The sequence below is a fragment of the Dreissena polymorpha genome, chromosome 4 (genome assembly GCF_020536995.1).
Source record: "Dreissena polymorpha isolate Duluth1 chromosome 4, UMN_Dpol_1.0, whole genome shotgun sequence".
Classification (NCBI taxonomy): Eukaryota; Metazoa; Mollusca; class Bivalvia; order Myida; family Dreissenidae; genus Dreissena; species Dreissena polymorpha.
Genome location: NC_068358.1, coordinates 78,552,696 through 78,570,947, shown reverse-complemented (window position 1 = coordinate 78,570,947; position 18,252 = coordinate 78,552,696). Strand labels below are relative to the sequence as shown.

General features: G+C 39.0%; 1 long non-coding RNA gene across 6 annotated transcripts in view; it reads right to left on the bottom strand.

The window, feature by feature from the left end:
• Nucleotides 1-458: 458 nt before the first annotated feature.
• LOC127877993 (uncharacterized) overlaps nucleotides 459-18,252 on the bottom strand; it is a 39,588-nt gene continuing 21,794 nt past the window's right edge. The window contains exon 14 of one of the 6 annotated variants that reach the window (XR_008048706.1): nucleotides 459-543. This is a non-coding gene — a long non-coding RNA (uncharacterized LOC127877993). Of the gene's footprint in view, nucleotides 544-3,434; nucleotides 3,520-6,410; nucleotides 6,496-9,387; nucleotides 9,473-12,363; nucleotides 12,449-15,340; nucleotides 15,426-18,252 lie in introns of those variants that run through there. The other 5 variants (XR_008048705.1, XR_008048704.1, XR_008048703.1 and 2 more) reach the window with 5 other exon arrangements.

Sequence of the window (18,252 nt, the reverse complement as noted above, 5' to 3'; positions counted from 1 at the left end):
TTACAGATGCTCATTTGTCTAAAGGTTATGAGTTATGCCTATCTCTATTAAAAGCAAACACAATGACATGCTTAAAAGGACATGTGCATTTCTGAAAAGACATACAGCTGCCCGATACTTGACTAGGAAAAGGCGCTATGGTCTTCACTCTGAAATTCATTACTCTAAGGGCTTAACAGAACAAAAGCCAGATCTACAGCTAATTGGCCCCACCTACAGCTAAATATGCTTTATAGGTTGAAAATAAAGTTATTTGTCTGAAGAACTAGTGCTATTAACTCATCAGCTATGTTGCTCCACTGGCCGCAATTCTGTAAACATAGTGTATATATGGAAATACCTAGTCTACCACCTGCACCGCACCACTACGTCCACTGTAAAAATACACAGCTAAGTTAGTACTTTAACGAACAAACTGAAATTCATGTGTTAATTAAACAATCAGTATGATGACTCACATTGAAATCATGTCCAGTGCACCAGTCAGAGCAAGACAGCTAGCGGATTGTTGACCATCTACGGCTCAAGGACAAACGGTCAGGCCTACAAACAAAGAGAAAAATGGCATAAATGGGTTGCATGCATGTAATTTTGCATATTTTTCATCTTGCTCTCCACCTGAAACTTCAATCTATGGACATAATAATATTTACATTTAAGATTTGTTGGAAATGTTACCCTTACTTGTCCATACCAGGTCCCCCACCCATCCGGAACAGTCCAAAACCACCTAAAACATCCATTTGGACCAAAATATTGACACCTCTCATCTATTTTAGCACCCAAATCATCAAAACATTCATTAAAATTCATTTTCTACTTGTCTCGCTTGCAGACGAATCCATGTGACCTTGACATTGCAGTAAATGTGCTTTTTAAAGGTTATATTACACTAATTCCGATTCCCATAGGGTCCCATTATAAAACTGACAACTTTCACAGCATTTTTCTTGCCTTTCCGACGTATCAATTTTTCCGAACCTGGTATCATTTTAAAGATGGATCTGTCATCTTCCAATAATTGCAATCAAAAACATACCGTCTCGCAACTTCTAAGAAAGTAAATCGCTGTCGAATGAACCCACCGTAGAAAAACGTGTTTCGGAATCCTAATTTCGACAAAAGCCCCACACAATAGAAAACACACCCTCAAAAGTTCATCTTTTAAGTTAGCTTCCAATCCAAGGCATCAAAGTACTCCAGACACATACAGGATATTACAAATAACCACAAAAGACATGTCTCACATTGTTAAATGGCTTATATTCAAGAAGAGAAAAGGAACTCTTTAGAAATAGGCACTACTTTCGAATGGACCACGGAGGGATACACAATGATTTAGTGTAATGTAACCTTTAAGGGAACTCAACTTTGTCCTATCTTTTTCAAACTTTCTCCACATGAGATTTCAACTATTTCCACAATGAATATGCAATTTCAGTGCATTCGGATGGGGGTAAAGGCCTTAAAATGGCCATTTAAAGCGGTGACTAAATTGGCCGCAGTCAAGTCGGAATGCATGATTTTTAGTCTAAGTGACGACAGCTGATTTTGCGTCTCCAATTATTGTTACGCGTAACTTTCATGGCAAAAACTGGTATCATTGCATGCGAAATTCACCAATATATCAGCAAAAGGCCCAAATAAATGTATTGATTGTGAATCAGTGTACTTTTCTTGATGAAATAGGAGACTTTTTTAAATTTTAAGCACTTTTTTCAATAAAAAACTCACTGACAGCATATAAAATCATGTTTTTTAAGAAAATTATTATTAAAAGCTTCACTTACAATCTAAACATACACATTGCAATTACAAAAATTAATGCTATTATGATGAGAGGCATAATTTTCAGCTTTCAAGCCGATACAAGCCGGCTACCCAAAATTAACACTTAAAAAGGCGCAAATCGCTCCTTCAACAGCTTACGACACAAAGTGACACTTAATGCGCATCCAGATAGTCTCTCTCATATAAATAAGTCCTGTTAGCGACATTTTATTAAGTATTCTCTTTAAAATCCAGTGTTGAAAGCGTAAGTTTTGCAAAAATGTCCACAGTCACCATGCAAAAGAGCATGTTTGCTAAGGAATTCCTACGCGAGTGGCCACACTAATGTCGTGGCAGGAAAGTCATTTGGGTGTGATTCCTCTGTAGTTCAGTGAACATTCATTCCACTACCTGGGGATGACTATCAGGATCAATTTTCCCAGCTTGGTGTAGTGTTGACCTTTCAGGATGTTGATGGATCGTCCACAAGCGCTGCACCACTGCGGCCTCTGTTCAGGACACAGAGTCGGATTGAGGTGTACACAAACCCGCAGTCAGGCAAGGATCATCCAGACCTTTAATAAAATAAAATGTTTAGGCCCCTGAAACTGGCAATTATGTTCAACACTGAGATAAGGAAACACATAGAGGAGACATCATGCCATGGCTTTCTCATTATTGACACGGCAAACTCGAGCAGCCGGGGACTTGGCTCTAAACAAAAACAGGTATGCTCCATCAATGTGAGCAAGATGGCATGTCAGAGTTAAAAAGGGCAAACAAACATACAAAAGAGATATGTAGGAAATTAGAAATTAAATGCCAGAAGTAATTTTAAGTATTGTTTTTCTGTCTGCAAGGGTTGCTGTGGAAAATAGTGCTTAACGCATAGTTTGGCCTGTAGGGGTTCTGCTAGCAAGAACAAATCGAAGTCATATCTGCCCGCGAACTGTAAGCTTGAGATAACCATATCTGATGAAGTACTGCTTTGAGAATGCATTCTTATTGTACTTGAACCAGATCGCATTGACAGCACAAGGCTTCAGACCCCCCAAAAGTGTGAGGCTTTCAATAGTGCTTACCTGATACCAGACCGCATTGCCCGAGACAGTGACTTTCTCCCGGAACTGCACAGGCTGCATCCGCAGCACAACCCTTAAGCTCAATCATGGTCTGGCTGACTCTGAAATAGTGAAATCTGAATTTACAGATGCTCATTTGTCTAAAGGTTATGAGTTTATTGCCTATCTTATTAAAAGCAAACACAATGACATGCTTAAAAAGACATGTGCATTTCTGAAAAGACATACAGCTGCCCGATACTTGACTAGGAAAAGGCGCTATGGTCTTCACTCTGAAATTCATTACTCTAAGGGCTTAACAGAACAAAAGCCAGATCTTACAGCTAATTGGCCCCACCTACAGCTAAATATGCTTTATAGGTTGAAAATAAAGTTATTTGTCTGAAGAACTAGTGCTATTAACTCATCAGCTATGTTGCTCCACTGGCCGCAATTCTGTAAACATAGTGTATATATGGAAATACCTAGTCTACCACCTGCACCGCACCACTACGTCCACTGTAAAAATACACAGCTAAGTTAGTACTTTAACGAACAAACTGAAATTCATGTGTTAATTAAACAATCAGTATGATGACTCACATTGAAATCATGTCCAGTGCACCAGTCAGAGCAAGACAGCTAGCGGATTGTTGACCATCTACGGCTCAAGGACAAACGGTCAGGCCTACAAACAAAGAGAAAAATGGCATAAATGGGTTGCATGCATGTAATTTTGCATATTTTTCATCTTGCTCTCCACCTGAAACTTCAATCTATGGACATAATAATATTTACATTTAAGATTTGTTGGAAATGTTACCCTTACTTGTCCATACCAGGTCCCCCACCCATCCGGAACAGTCCAAAACCACCTAAAACATCCATTTGGACCAAAATATTGACACCTCTCATCTATTTTAGCACCCAAATCATCAAAACATTCATTAAAATTCATTTTCTACTTGTCTCGCTTGCAGACGAATCCATGTGACCTTGACATTGCAGTAAATGTGCTTTTTAAAGGTTATATTACACTAATTCCGATTCCCATAGGGTCCCATTATAAAACTGACAACTTTCACAGCATTTTTCTTGCCTTTCCGACGTATCAATTTTTCCGAACCTGGTATCATTTTAAAGATGGATCTGTCATCTTCCAATAATTGCAATCAAAAACATACCGTCTCGCAACTTCTAAGAAAGTAAATCGCTGTCGAATGAACCCACCGTAGAAAAACGTGTTTCGGAATCCTAATTTCGACAAAAGCCCCACACAATAGAAAACACACCCTCAAAAGTTCATCTTTTAAGTTAGCTTCCAATCCAAGGCATCAAAGTACTCCAGACACATACAGGATATTACAAATAACCACAAAAGACATGTCTCACATTGTTAAATGGCTTATATTCAAGAAGAGAAAAGGAACTCTTTAGAAATAGGCACTACTTTCGAATGGACCACGGAGGGATACACAATGATTTAGTGTAATGTAACCTTTAAGGGAACTCAACTTTGTCCTATCTTTTTCAAACTTTCTCCACATGAGATTTCAACTATTTCCACAATGAATATGCAATTTCAGTGCATTCGGATGGGGGTAAAGGCCTTAAAATGGCCATTTAAAGCGGTGACTAAATTGGCCGCAGTCAAGTCGGAATGCATGATTTTTAGTCTAAGTGACGACAGCTGATTTTGCGTCTCCAATTATTGTTACGCGTAACTTTCATGGCAAAAACTGGTATCATTGCATGCGAAATTCACCAATATATCAGCAAAAGGCCCAAATAAATGTATTGATTGTGAATCAGTGTACTTTTCTTGATGAAATAGGAGACTTTTTTAAATTTTAAGCACTTTTTTCAATAAAAAACTCACTGACAGCATATAAAATCATGTTTTTTAAGAAAATTATTATTAAAAGCTTCACTTACAATCTAAACATACACATTGCAATTACAAAAATTAATGCTATTATGATGAGAGGCATAATTTTCAGCTTTCAAGCCGATACAAGCCGGCTACCCAAAATTAACACTTAAAAAGGCGCAAATCGCTCCTTCAACAGCTTACGACACAAAGTGACACTTAATGCGCATCCAGATAGTCTCTCTCATATAAATAAGTCCTGTTAGCGACATTTTATTAAGTATTCTCTTTAAAATCCAGTGTTGAAAGCGTAAGTTTTGCAAAAATGTCCACAGTCACCATGCAAAAGAGCATGTTTGCTAAGGAATTCCTACGCGAGTGGCCACACTAATGTCGTGGCAGGAAAGTCATTTGGGTGTGATTCCTCTGTAGTTCAGTGAACATTCATTCCACTACCTGGGGATGACTATCAGGATCAATTTTCCCAGCTTGGTGTAGTGTTGACCTTTCAGGATGTTGATGGATCGTCCACAAGCGCTGCACCACTGCGGCCTCTGTTCAGGACACAGAGTCGGATTGAGGTGTACACAAACCCGCAGTCAGGCAAGGATCATCCAGACCTTTAATAAAATAAAATGTTTAGGCCCCTGAAACTGGCAATTATGTTCAACACTGAGATAAGGAAACACATAGAGGAGACATCATGCCATGGCTTTCTCATTATTGACACGGCAAACTCGAGCAGCCGGGGACTTGGCTCTAAACAAAAACAGGTATGCTCCATCAATGTGAGCAAGATGGCATGTCAGAGTTAAAAAGGGCAAACAAACATACAAAAGAGATATGTAGGAAATTAGAAATTAAATGCCAGAAGTAATTTTAAGTATTGTTTTTCTGTCTGCAAGGGTTGCTGTGGAAAATAGTGCTTAACGCATAGTTTGGCCTGTAGGGGTTCTGCTAGCAAGAACAAATCGAAGTCATATCTGCCCGCGAACTGTAAGCTTGAGATAACCATATCTGATGAAGTACTGCTTTGAGAATGCATTCTTATTGTACTTGAACCAGATCGCATTGACAGCACAAGGCTTCAGACCCCCCAAAAGTGTGAGGCTTTCAATAGTGCTTACCTGATACCAGACCGCATTGCCCGAGACAGTGACTTTCTCCCGGAACTGCACAGGCTGCATCCGCAGCACAACCCTTAAGCTCAATCATGGTCTGGCTGACTCTGAAATAGTGAAATCTGAATTTACAGATGCTCATTTGTCTAAAGGTTATGAGTTTATTGCCTATCTTATTAAAAGCAAACACAATGACATGCTTAAAAAGACATGTGCATTTCTGAAAAGACATACAGCTGCCCGATACTTGACTAGGAAAAGGCGCTATGGTCTTCACTCTGAAATTCATTACTCTAAGGGCTTAACAGAACAAAAGCCAGATCTTACAGCTAATTGGCCCCACCTACAGCTAAATATGCTTTATAGGTTGAAAATAAAGTTATTTGTCTGAAGAACTAGTGCTATTAACTCATCAGCTATGTTGCTCCACTGGCCGCAATTCTGTAAACATAGTGTATATATGGAAATACCTAGTCTACCACCTGCACCGCACCACTACGTCCACTGTAAAAATACACAGCTAAGTTAGTACTTTAACGAACAAACTGAAATTCATGTGTTAATTAAACAATCAGTATGATGACTCACATTGAAATCATGTCCAGTGCACCAGTCAGAGCAAGACAGCTAGCGGATTGTTGACCATCTACGGCTCAAGGACAAACGGTCAGGCCTACAAACAAAGAGAAAAATGGCATAAATGGGTTGCATGCATGTAATTTTGCATATTTTTCATCTTGCTCTCCACCTGAAACTTCAATCTATGGACATAATAATATTTACATTTAAGATTTGTTGGAAATGTTACCCTTACTTGTCCATACCAGGTCCCCCACCCATCCGGAACAGTCCAAAACCACCTAAAACATCCATTTGGACCAAAATATTGACACCTCTCATCTATTTTAGCACCCAAATCATCAAAACATTCATTAAAATTCATTTTCTACTTGTCTCGCTTGCAGACGAATCCATGTGACCTTGACATTGCAGTAAATGTGCTTTTTAAAGGTTATATTACACTAATTCCGATTCCCATAGGGTCCCATTATAAAACTGACAACTTTCACAGCATTTTTCTTGCCTTTCCGACGTATCAATTTTTCCGAACCTGGTATCATTTTAAAGATGGATCTGTCATCTTCCAATAATTGCAATCAAAAACATACCGTCTCGCAACTTCTAAGAAAGTAAATCGCTGTCGAATGAACCCACCGTAGAAAAACGTGTTTCGGAATCCTAATTTCGACAAAAGCCCCACACAATAGAAAACACACCCTCAAAAGTTCATCTTTTAAGTTAGCTTCCAATCCAAGGCATCAAAGTACTCCAGACACATACAGGATATTACAAATAACCACAAAAGACATGTCTCACATTGTTAAATGGCTTATATTCAAGAAGAGAAAAGGAACTCTTTAGAAATAGGCACTACTTTCGAATGGACCACGGAGGGATACACAATGATTTAGTGTAATGTAACCTTTAAGGGAACTCAACTTTGTCCTATCTTTTTCAAACTTTCTCCACATGAGATTTCAACTATTTCCACAATGAATATGCAATTTCAGTGCATTCGGATGGGGGTAAAGGCCTTAAAATGGCCATTTAAAGCGGTGACTAAATTGGCCGCAGTCAAGTCGGAATGCATGATTTTTAGTCTAAGTGACGACAGCTGATTTTGCGTCTCCAATTATTGTTACGCGTAACTTTCATGGCAAAAACTGGTATCATTGCATGCGAAATTCACCAATATATCAGCAAAAGGCCCAAATAAATGTATTGATTGTGAATCAGTGTACTTTTCTTGATGAAATAGGAGACTTTTTTTAAATTTTAAGCACTTTTTTCAATAAAAAACTCACTGACAGCATATAAAATCATGTTTTTTAAGAAAATTATTATTAAAAGCTTCACTTACAATCTAAACATACACATTGCAATTACAAAAATTAATGCTATTATGATGAGAGGCATAATTTTCAGCTTTCAAGCCGATACAAGCCGGCTACCCAAAATTAACACTTAAAAAGGCGCAAATCGCTCCTTCAACAGCTTACGACACAAAGTGACACTTAATGCGCATCCAGATAGTCTCTCTCATATAAATAAGTCCTGTTAGCGACATTTTATTAAGTATTCTCTTTAAAATCCAGTGTTGAAAGCGTAAGTTTTGCAAAAATGTCCACAGTCACCATGCAAAAGAGCATGTTTGCTAAGGAATTCCTACGCGAGTGGCCACACTAATGTCGTGGCAGGAAAGTCATTTGGGTGTGATTCCTCTGTAGTTCAGTGAACATTCATTCCACTACCTGGGGATGACTATCAGGATCAATTTTCCCAGCTTGGTGTAGTGTTGACCTTTCAGGATGTTGATGGATCGTCCACAAGCGCTGCACCACTGCGGCCTCTGTTCAGGACACAGAGTCGGATTGAGGTGTACACAAACCCGCAGTCAGGCAAGGATCATCCAGACCTTTAATAAAATAAAATGTTTAGGCCCCTGAAACTGGCAATTATGTTCAACACTGAGATAAGGAAACACATAGAGGAGACATCATGCCATGGCTTTCTCATTATTGACACGGCAAACTCGAGCAGCCGGGGACTTGGCTCTAAACAAAAACAGGTATGCTCCATCAATGTGAGCAAGATGGCATGTCAGAGTTAAAAAGGGCAAACAAACATACAAAAGAGATATGTAGGAAATTAGAAATTAAATGCCAGAAGTAATTTTAAGTATTGTTTTTCTGTCTGCAAGGGTTGCTGTGGAAAATAGTGCTTAACGCATAGTTTGGCCTGTAGGGGTTCTGCTAGCAAGAACAAATCGAAGTCATATCTGCCCGCGAACTGTAAGCTTGAGATAACCATATCTGATGAAGTACTGCTTTGAGAATGCATTCTTATTGTACTTGAACCAGATCGCATTGACAGCACAAGGCTTCAGACCCCCCAAAAGTGTGAGGCTTTCAATAGTGCTTACCTGATACCAGACCGCATTGCCCGAGACAGTGACTTTCTCCCGGAACTGCACAGGCTGCATCCGCAGCACAACCCTTAAGCTCAATCATGGTCTGGCTGACTCTGAAATAGTGAAATCTGAATTTACAGATGCTCATTTGTCTAAAGGTTATGAGTTTATTGCCTATCTTATTAAAAGCAAACACAATGACATGCTTAAAAAGACATGTGCATTTCTGAAAAGACATACAGCTGCCCGATACTTGACTAGGAAAAGGCGCTATGGTCTTCACTCTGAAATTCATTACTCTAAGGGCTTAACAGAACAAAAGCCAGATCTTACAGCTAATTGGCCCCACCTACAGCTAAATATGCTTTATAGGTTGAAAATAAAGTTATTTGTCTGAAGAACTAGTGCTATTAACTCATCAGCTATGTTGCTCCACTGGCCGCAATTCTGTAAACATAGTGTATATATGGAAATACCTAGTCTACCACCTGCACCGCACCACTACGTCCACTGTAAAAATACACAGCTAAGTTAGTACTTTAACGAACAAACTGAAATTCATGTGTTAATTAAACAATCAGTATGATGACTCACATTGAAATCATGTCCAGTGCACCAGTCAGAGCAAGACAGCTAGCGGATTGTTGACCATCTACGGCTCAAGGACAAACGGTCAGGCCTACAAACAAAGAGAAAAATGGCATAAATGGGTTGCATGCATGTAATTTTGCATATTTTTCATCTTGCTCTCCACCTGAAACTTCAATCTATGGACATAATAATATTTACATTTAAGATTTGTTGGAAATGTTACCCTTACTTGTCCATACCAGGTCCCCCACCCATCCGGAACAGTCCAAAACCACCTAAAACATCCATTTGGACCAAAATATTGACACCTCTCATCTATTTTAGCACCCAAATCATCAAAACATTCATTAAAATTCATTTTCTACTTGTCTCGCTTGCAGACGAATCCATGTGACCTTGACATTGCAGTAAATGTGCTTTTTAAAGGTTATATTACACTAATTCCGATTCCCATAGGGTCCCATTATAAAACTGACAACTTTCACAGCATTTTTCTTGCCTTTCCGACGTATCAATTTTTCCGAACCTGGTATCATTTTAAAGATGGATCTGTCATCTTCCAATAATTGCAATCAAAAACATACCGTCTCGCAACTTCTAAGAAAGTAAATCGCTGTCGAATGAACCCACCGTAGAAAAACGTGTTTCGGAATCCTAATTTCGACAAAAGCCCCACACAATAGAAAACACACCCTCAAAAGTTCATCTTTTAAGTTAGCTTCCAATCCAAGGCATCAAAGTACTCCAGACACATACAGGATATTACAAATAACCACAAAAGACATGTCTCACATTGTTAAATGGCTTATATTCAAGAAGAGAAAAGGAACTCTTTAGAAATAGGCACTACTTTCGAATGGACCACGGAGGGATACACAATGATTTAGTGTAATGTAACCTTTAAGGGAACTCAACTTTGTCCTATCTTTTTCAAACTTTCTCCACATGAGATTTCAACTATTTCCACAATGAATATGCAATTTCAGTGCATTCGGATGGGGGTAAAGGCCTTAAAATGGCCATTTAAAGCGGTGACTAAATTGGCCGCAGTCAAGTCGGAATGCATGATTTTTAGTCTAAGTGACGACAGCTGATTTTGCGTCTCCAATTATTGTTACGCGTAACTTTCATGGCAAAAACTGGTATCATTGCATGCGAAATTCACCAATATATCAGCAAAAGGCCCAAATAAATGTATTGATTGTGAATCAGTGTACTTTTCTTGATGAAATAGGAGACTTTTTTAAATTTTAAGCACTTTTTTCAATAAAAAACTCACTGACAGCATATAAAATCATGTTTTTTAAGAAAATTATTATTAAAAGCTTCACTTACAATCTAAACATACACATTGCAATTACAAAAATTAATGCTATTATGATGAGAGGCATAATTTTCAGCTTTCAAGCCGATACAAGCCGGCTACCCAAAATTAACACTTAAAAAGGCGCAAATCGCTCCTTCAACAGCTTACGACACAAAGTGACACTTAATGCGCATCCAGATAGTCTCTCTCATATAAATAAGTCCTGTTAGCGACATTTTATTAAGTATTCTCTTTAAAATCCAGTGTTGAAAGCGTAAGTTTTGCAAAAATGTCCACAGTCACCATGCAAAAGAGCATGTTTGCTAAGGAATTCCTACGCGAGTGGCCACACTAATGTCGTGGCAGGAAAGTCATTTGGGTGTGATTCCTCTGTAGTTCAGTGAACATTCATTCCACTACCTGGGGATGACTATCAGGATCAATTTTCCCAGCTTGGTGTAGTGTTGACCTTTCAGGATGTTGATGGATCGTCCACAAGCGCTGCACCACTGCGGCCTCTGTTCAGGACACAGAGTCGGATTGAGGTGTACACAAACCCGCAGTCAGGCAAGGATCATCCAGACCTTTAATAAAATAAAATGTTTAGGCCCCTGAAACTGGCAATTATGTTCAACACTGAGATAAGGAAACACATAGAGGAGACATCATGCCATGGCTTTCTCATTATTGACACGGCAAACTCGAGCAGCCGGGGACTTGGCTCTAAACAAAAACAGGTATGCTCCATCAATGTGAGCAAGATGGCATGTCAGAGTTAAAAAGGGCAAACAAACATACAAAAGAGATATGTAGGAAATTAGAAATTAAATGCCAGAAGTAATTTTAAGTATTGTTTTTCTGTCTGCAAGGGTTGCTGTGGAAAATAGTGCTTAACGCATAGTTTGGCCTGTAGGGGTTCTGCTAGCAAGAACAAATCGAAGTCATATCTGCCCGCGAACTGTAAGCTTGAGATAACCATATCTGATGAAGTACTGCTTTGAGAATGCATTCTTATTGTACTTGAACCAGATCGCATTGACAGCACAAGGCTTCAGACCCCCCAAAAGTGTGAGGCTTTCAATAGTGCTTACCTGATACCAGACCGCATTGCCCGAGACAGTGACTTTCTCCCGGAACTGCACAGGCTGCATCCGCAGCACAACCCTTAAGCTCAATCATGGTCTGGCTGACTCTGAAATAGTGAAATCTGAATTTACAGATGCTCATTTGTCTAAAGGTTATGAGTTTATTGCCTATCTTATTAAAAGCAAACACAATGACATGCTTAAAAAGACATGTGCATTTCTGAAAAGACATACAGCTGCCCGATACTTGACTAGGAAAAGGCGCTATGGTCTTCACTCTGAAATTCATTACTCTAAGGGCTTAACAGAACAAAAGCCAGATCTTACAGCTAATTGGCCCCACCTACAGCTAAATATGCTTTATAGGTTGAAAATAAAGTTATTTGTCTGAAGAACTAGTGCTATTAACTCATCAGCTATGTTGCTCCACTGGCCGCAATTCTGTAAACATAGTGTATATATGGAAATACCTAGTCTACCACCTGCACCGCACCACTACGTCCACTGTAAAAATACACAGCTAAGTTAGTACTTTAACGAACAAACTGAAATTCATGTGTTAATTAAACAATCAGTATGATGACTCACATTGAAATCATGTCCAGTGCACCAGTCAGAGCAAGACAGCTAGCGGATTGTTGACCATCTACGGCTCAAGGACAAACGGTCAGGCCTACAAACAAAGAGAAAAATGGCATAAATGGGTTGCATGCATGTAATTTTGCATATTTTTCATCTTGCTCTCCACCTGAAACTTCAATCTATGGACATAATAATATTTACATTTAAGATTTGTTGGAAATGTTACCCTTACTTGTCCATACCAGGTCCCCCACCCATCCGGAACAGTCCAAAACCACCTAAAACATCCATTTGGACCAAAATATTGACACCTCTCATCTATTTTAGCACCCAAATCATCAAAACATTCATTAAAATTCATTTTCTACTTGTCTCGCTTGCAGACGAATCCATGTGACCTTGACATTGCAGTAAATGTGCTTTTTAAAGGTTATATTACACTAATTCCGATTCCCATAGGGTCCCATTATAAAACTGACAACTTTCACAGCATTTTTCTTGCCTTTCCGACGTATCAATTTTTCCGAACCTGGTATCATTTTAAAGATGGATCTGTCATCTTCCAATAATTGCAATCAAAAACATACCGTCTCGCAACTTCTAAGAAAGTAAATCGCTGTCGAATGAACCCACCGTAGAAAAACGTGTTTCGGAATCCTAATTTCGACAAAAGCCCCACACAATAGAAAACACACCCTCAAAAGTTCATCTTTTAAGTTAGCTTCCAATCCAAGGCATCAAAGTACTCCAGACACATACAGGATATTACAAATAACCACAAAAGACATGTCTCACATTGTTAAATGGCTTATATTCAAGAAGAGAAAAGGAACTCTTTAGAAATAGGCACTACTTTCGAATGGACCACGGAGGGATACACAATGATTTAGTGTAATGTAACCTTTAAGGGAACTCAACTTTGTCCTATCTTTTTCAAACTTTCTCCACATGAGATTTCAACTATTTCCACAATGAATATGCAATTTCAGTGCATTCGGATGGGGGTAAAGGCCTTAAAATGGCCATTTAAAGCGGTGACTAAATTGGCCGCAGTCAAGTCGGAATGCATGATTTTTAGTCTAAGTGACGACAGCTGATTTTGCGTCTCCAATTATTGTTACGCGTAACTTTCATGGCAAAAACTGGTATCATTGCATGCGAAATTCACCAATATATCAGCAAAAGGCCCAAATAAATGTATTGATTGTGAATCAGTGTACTTTTCTTGATGAAATAGGAGACTTTTTTTAAATTTTAAGCACTTTTTTCAATAAAAAACTCACTGACAGCATATAAAATCATGTTTTTTAAGAAAATTATTATTAAAAGCTTCACTTACAATCTAAACATACACATTGCAATTACAAAAATTAATGCTATTATGATGAGAGGCATAATTTTCAGCTTTCAAGCCGATACAAGCCGGCTACCCAAAATTAACACTTAAAAAGGCGCAAATCGCTCCTTCAACAGCTTACGACACAAAGTGACACTTAATGCGCATCCAGATAGTCTCTCTCATATAAATAAGTCCTGTTAGCGACATTTTATTAAGTATTCTCTTTAAAATCCAGTGTTGAAAGCGTAAGTTTTGCAAAAATGTCCACAGTCACCATGCAAAAGAGCATGTTTGCTAAGGAATTCCTACGCGAGTGGCCACACTAATGTCGTGGCAGGAAAGTCATTTGGGTGTGATTCCTCTGTAGTTCAGTGAACATTCATTCCACTACCTGGGGATGACTATCAGGATCAATTTTCCCAGCTTGGTGTAGTGTTGACCTTTCAGGATGTTGATGGATCGTCCACAAGCGCTGCACCACTGCGGCCTCTGTTCAGGACACAGAGTCGGATTGAGGTGTACACAAACCCGCAGTCAGGCAAGGATCATCCAGACCTTTAATAAAATAAAATGTTTAGGCCCCTGAAACTGGCAATTATGTTCAACACTGAGATAAGGAAACACATAGAGGAGACATCATGCCATGGCTTTCTCATTATTGACACGGCAAACTCGAGCAGCCGGGGACTTGGCTCTAAACAAAAACAGGTATGCTCCATCAATGTGAGCAAGATGGCATGTCAGAGTTAAAAAGGGCAAACAAACATACAAAAGAGATATGTAGGAAATTAGAAATTAAATGCCAGAAGTAATTTTAAGTATTGTTTTTCTGTCTGCAAGGGTTGCTGTGGAAAATAGTGCTTAACGCATAGTTTGGCCTGTAGGGGTTCTGCTAGCAAGAACAAATCGAAGTCATATCTGCCCGCGAACTGTAAGCTTGAGATAACCATATCTGATGAAGTACTGCTTTGAGAATGCATTCTTATTGTACTTGAACCAGATCGCATTGACAGCACAAGGCTTCAGACCCCCCAAAAGTGTGAGGCTTTCAATAGTGCTTACCTGATACCAGACCGCATTGCCCGAGACAGTGACTTTCTCCCGGAACTGCACAGGCTGCATCCGCAGCACAACCCTTAAGCTCAATCATGGTCTGGCTGACTCTGAAATAGTGAAATCTGAATTTACAGATGCTCATTTGTCTAAAGGTTATGAGTTTATTGCCTATCTTATTAAAAGCAAACACAATGACATGCTTAAAAAGACATGTGCATTTCTGAAAAGACATACAGCTGCCCGATACTTGACTAGGAAAAGGCGCTATGGTCTTCACTCTGAAATTCATTACTCTAAGGGCTTAACAGAACAAAAGCCAGATCTTACAGCTAATTGGCCCCACCTACAGCTAAATATGCTTTATAGGTTGAAAATAAAGTTATTTGTCTGAAGAACTAGTGCTATTAACTCATCAGCTATGTTGCTCCACTGGCCGCAATTCTGTAAACATAGTGTATATATGGAAATACCTAGTCTACCACCTGCACCGCACCACTACGTCCACTGTAAAAATACACAGCTAAGTTAGTACTTTAACGAACAAACTGAAATTCATGTGTTAATTAAACAATCAGTATGATGACTCACATTGAAATCATGTCCAGTGCACCAGTCAGAGCAAGACAGCTAGCGGATTGTTGACCATCTACGGCTCAAGGACAAACGGTCAGGCCTACAAACAAAGAGAAAAATGGCATAAATGGGTTGCATGCATGTAATTTTGCATATTTTTCATCTTGCTCTCCACCTGAAACTTCAATCTATGGACATAATAATATTTACATTTAAGATTTGTTGGAAATGTTACCCTTACTTGTCCATACCAGGTCCCCCACCCATCCGGAACAGTCCAAAACCACCTAAAACATCCATTTGGACCAAAATATTGACACCTCTCATCTATTTTAGCACCCAAATCATCAAAACATTCATTAAAATTCATTTTCTACTTGTCTCGCTTGCAGACGAATCCATGTGACCTTGACATTGCAGTAAATGTGCTTTTTAAAGGTTATATTACACTAATTCCGATTCCCATAGGGTCCCATTATAAAACTGACAACTTTCACAGCATTTTTCTTGCCTTTCCGACGTATCAATTTTTCCGAACCTGGTATCATTTTAAAGATGGATCTGTCATCTTCCAATAATTGCAATCAAAAACATACCGTCTCGCAACTTCTAAGAAAGTAAATCGCTGTCGAATGAACCCACCGTAGAAAAACGTGTTTCGGAATCCTAATTTCGACAAAAGCCCCACACAATAGAAAACACACCCTCAAAAGTTCATCTTTTAAGTTAGCTTCCAATCCAAGGCATCAAAGTACTCCAGACACATACAGGATATTACAAATAACCACAAAAGACATGTCTCACATTGTTAAATGGCTTATATTCAAGAAGAGAAAAGGAACTCTTTAGAAATAGGCACTACTTTCGAATGGACCACGGAGGGATACACAATGATTTAGTGTAATGTAACCTTTAAGGGAACTCAACTTTGTCCTATCTTTTTCAAACTTTCTCCACATGAGATTTCAACTATTTCCACAATGAATATGCAATTTCAGTGCATTCGGATGGGGGTAAAGGCCTTAAAATGGCCATTTAAAGCGGTGACTAAATTGGCCGCAGTCAAGTCGGAATGCATGATTTTTAGTCTAAGTGACGACAGCTGATTTTGCGTCTCCAATTATTGTTACGCGTAACTTTCATGGCAAAAACTGGTATCATTGCATGCGAAATTCACCAATATATCAGCAAAAGGCCCAAATAAATGTATTGATTGTGAATCAGTGTACTTTTCTTGATGAAATAGGAGACTTTTTTTAAATTTTAAGCACTTTTTTCAATAAAAAACTCACTGACAGCATATAAAATCATGTTTTTTAAGAAAATTATTATTAAAAGCTTCACTTACAATCTAAACATACACATTGCAATTACAAAAATTAATGCTATTATGATGAGAGGCATAATTTTCAGCTTTCAAGCCGATACAAGCCGGCTACCCAAAATTAACACTTAAAAAGGCGCAAATCGCTCCTTCAACAGCTTACGACACAAAGTGACACTTAATGCGCATCCAGATAGTCTCTCTCATATAAATAAGTCCTGTTAGCGACATTTTATTAAGTATTCTCTTTAAAATCCAGTGTTGAAAGCGTAAGTTTTGCAAAAATGTCCACAGTCACCATGCAAAAGAGCATGTTTGCTAAGGAATTCCTACGCGAGTGGCCACACTAATGTCGTGGCAGGAAAGTCATTTGGGTGTGATTCCTCTGTAGTTCAGTGAACATTCATTCCACTACCTGGGGATGACTATCAGGATCAATTTTCCCAGCTTGGTGTAGTGTTGACCTTTCAGGATGTTGATGGATCGTCCACAAGCGCTGCACCACTGCGGCCTCTGTTCAGGACACAGAGTCGGATTGAGGTGTACACAAACCCGCAGTCAGGCAAGGATCATCCAGACCTTTAATAAAATAAAATGTTTAGGCCCCTGAAACTGGCAATTATGTTCAACACTGAGATAAGGAAACACATAGAGGAGACATCATGCCATGGCTTTCTCATTATTGACACGGCAAACTCGAGCAGCCGGGGACTTGGCTCTAAACAAAAACAGGTATGCTCCATCAATGTGAGCAAGATGGCATGTCAGAGTTAAAAAGGGCAAACAAACATACAAAAGAGATATGTAGGAAATTAGAAATTAAATGCCAGAAGTAATTTTAAGTATTGTTTTTCTGTCTGCAAGGGTTGCTGTGGAAAATAGTGCTTAACGCATAGTTTGGCCTGTAGGGGTTCTGCTAGCAAGAACAAATCGAAGTCATATCTGCCCGCGAACTGTAAGCTTGAGATAACCATATCTGATGAAGTACTGCTTTGAGAATGCATTCTTATTGTACTTGAACCAGATCGCATTGACAGCACAAGGCTTCAGACCCCCCAAAAGTGTGAGGCTTTCAATAGTGCTTACCTGATACCAGACCGCATTGCCCGAGACAGTGACTTTCTCCCGGAACTGCACAGGCTGCATCCGCAGCACAACCCTTAAGCTCAATCATGGTCTGGCTGACTCTGAAATAGTGAAATCTGAATTTACAGATGCTCATTTGTCTAAAGGTTATGAGTTTATTGCCTATCTTATTAAAAGCAAACACAATGACATGCTTAAAAAGACATGTGCATTTCTGAAAAGACATACAGCTGCCCGATACTTGACTAGGAAAAGGCGCTATGGTCTTCACTCTGAAATTCATTACTCTAAGGGCTTAACAGAACAAAAGCCAGATCTTACAGCTAATTGGCCCCACCTACAGCTAAATATGCTTTATAGGTTGAAAATAAAGTTATTTGTCTGAAGAACTAGTGCTATTAACTCATCAGCTATGTTGCTCCACTGGCCGCAATTCTGTAAACATAGTGTATATATGGAAATACCTAGTCTACCACCTGCACCGCACCACTACGTCCACTGTAAAAATACACAGCTA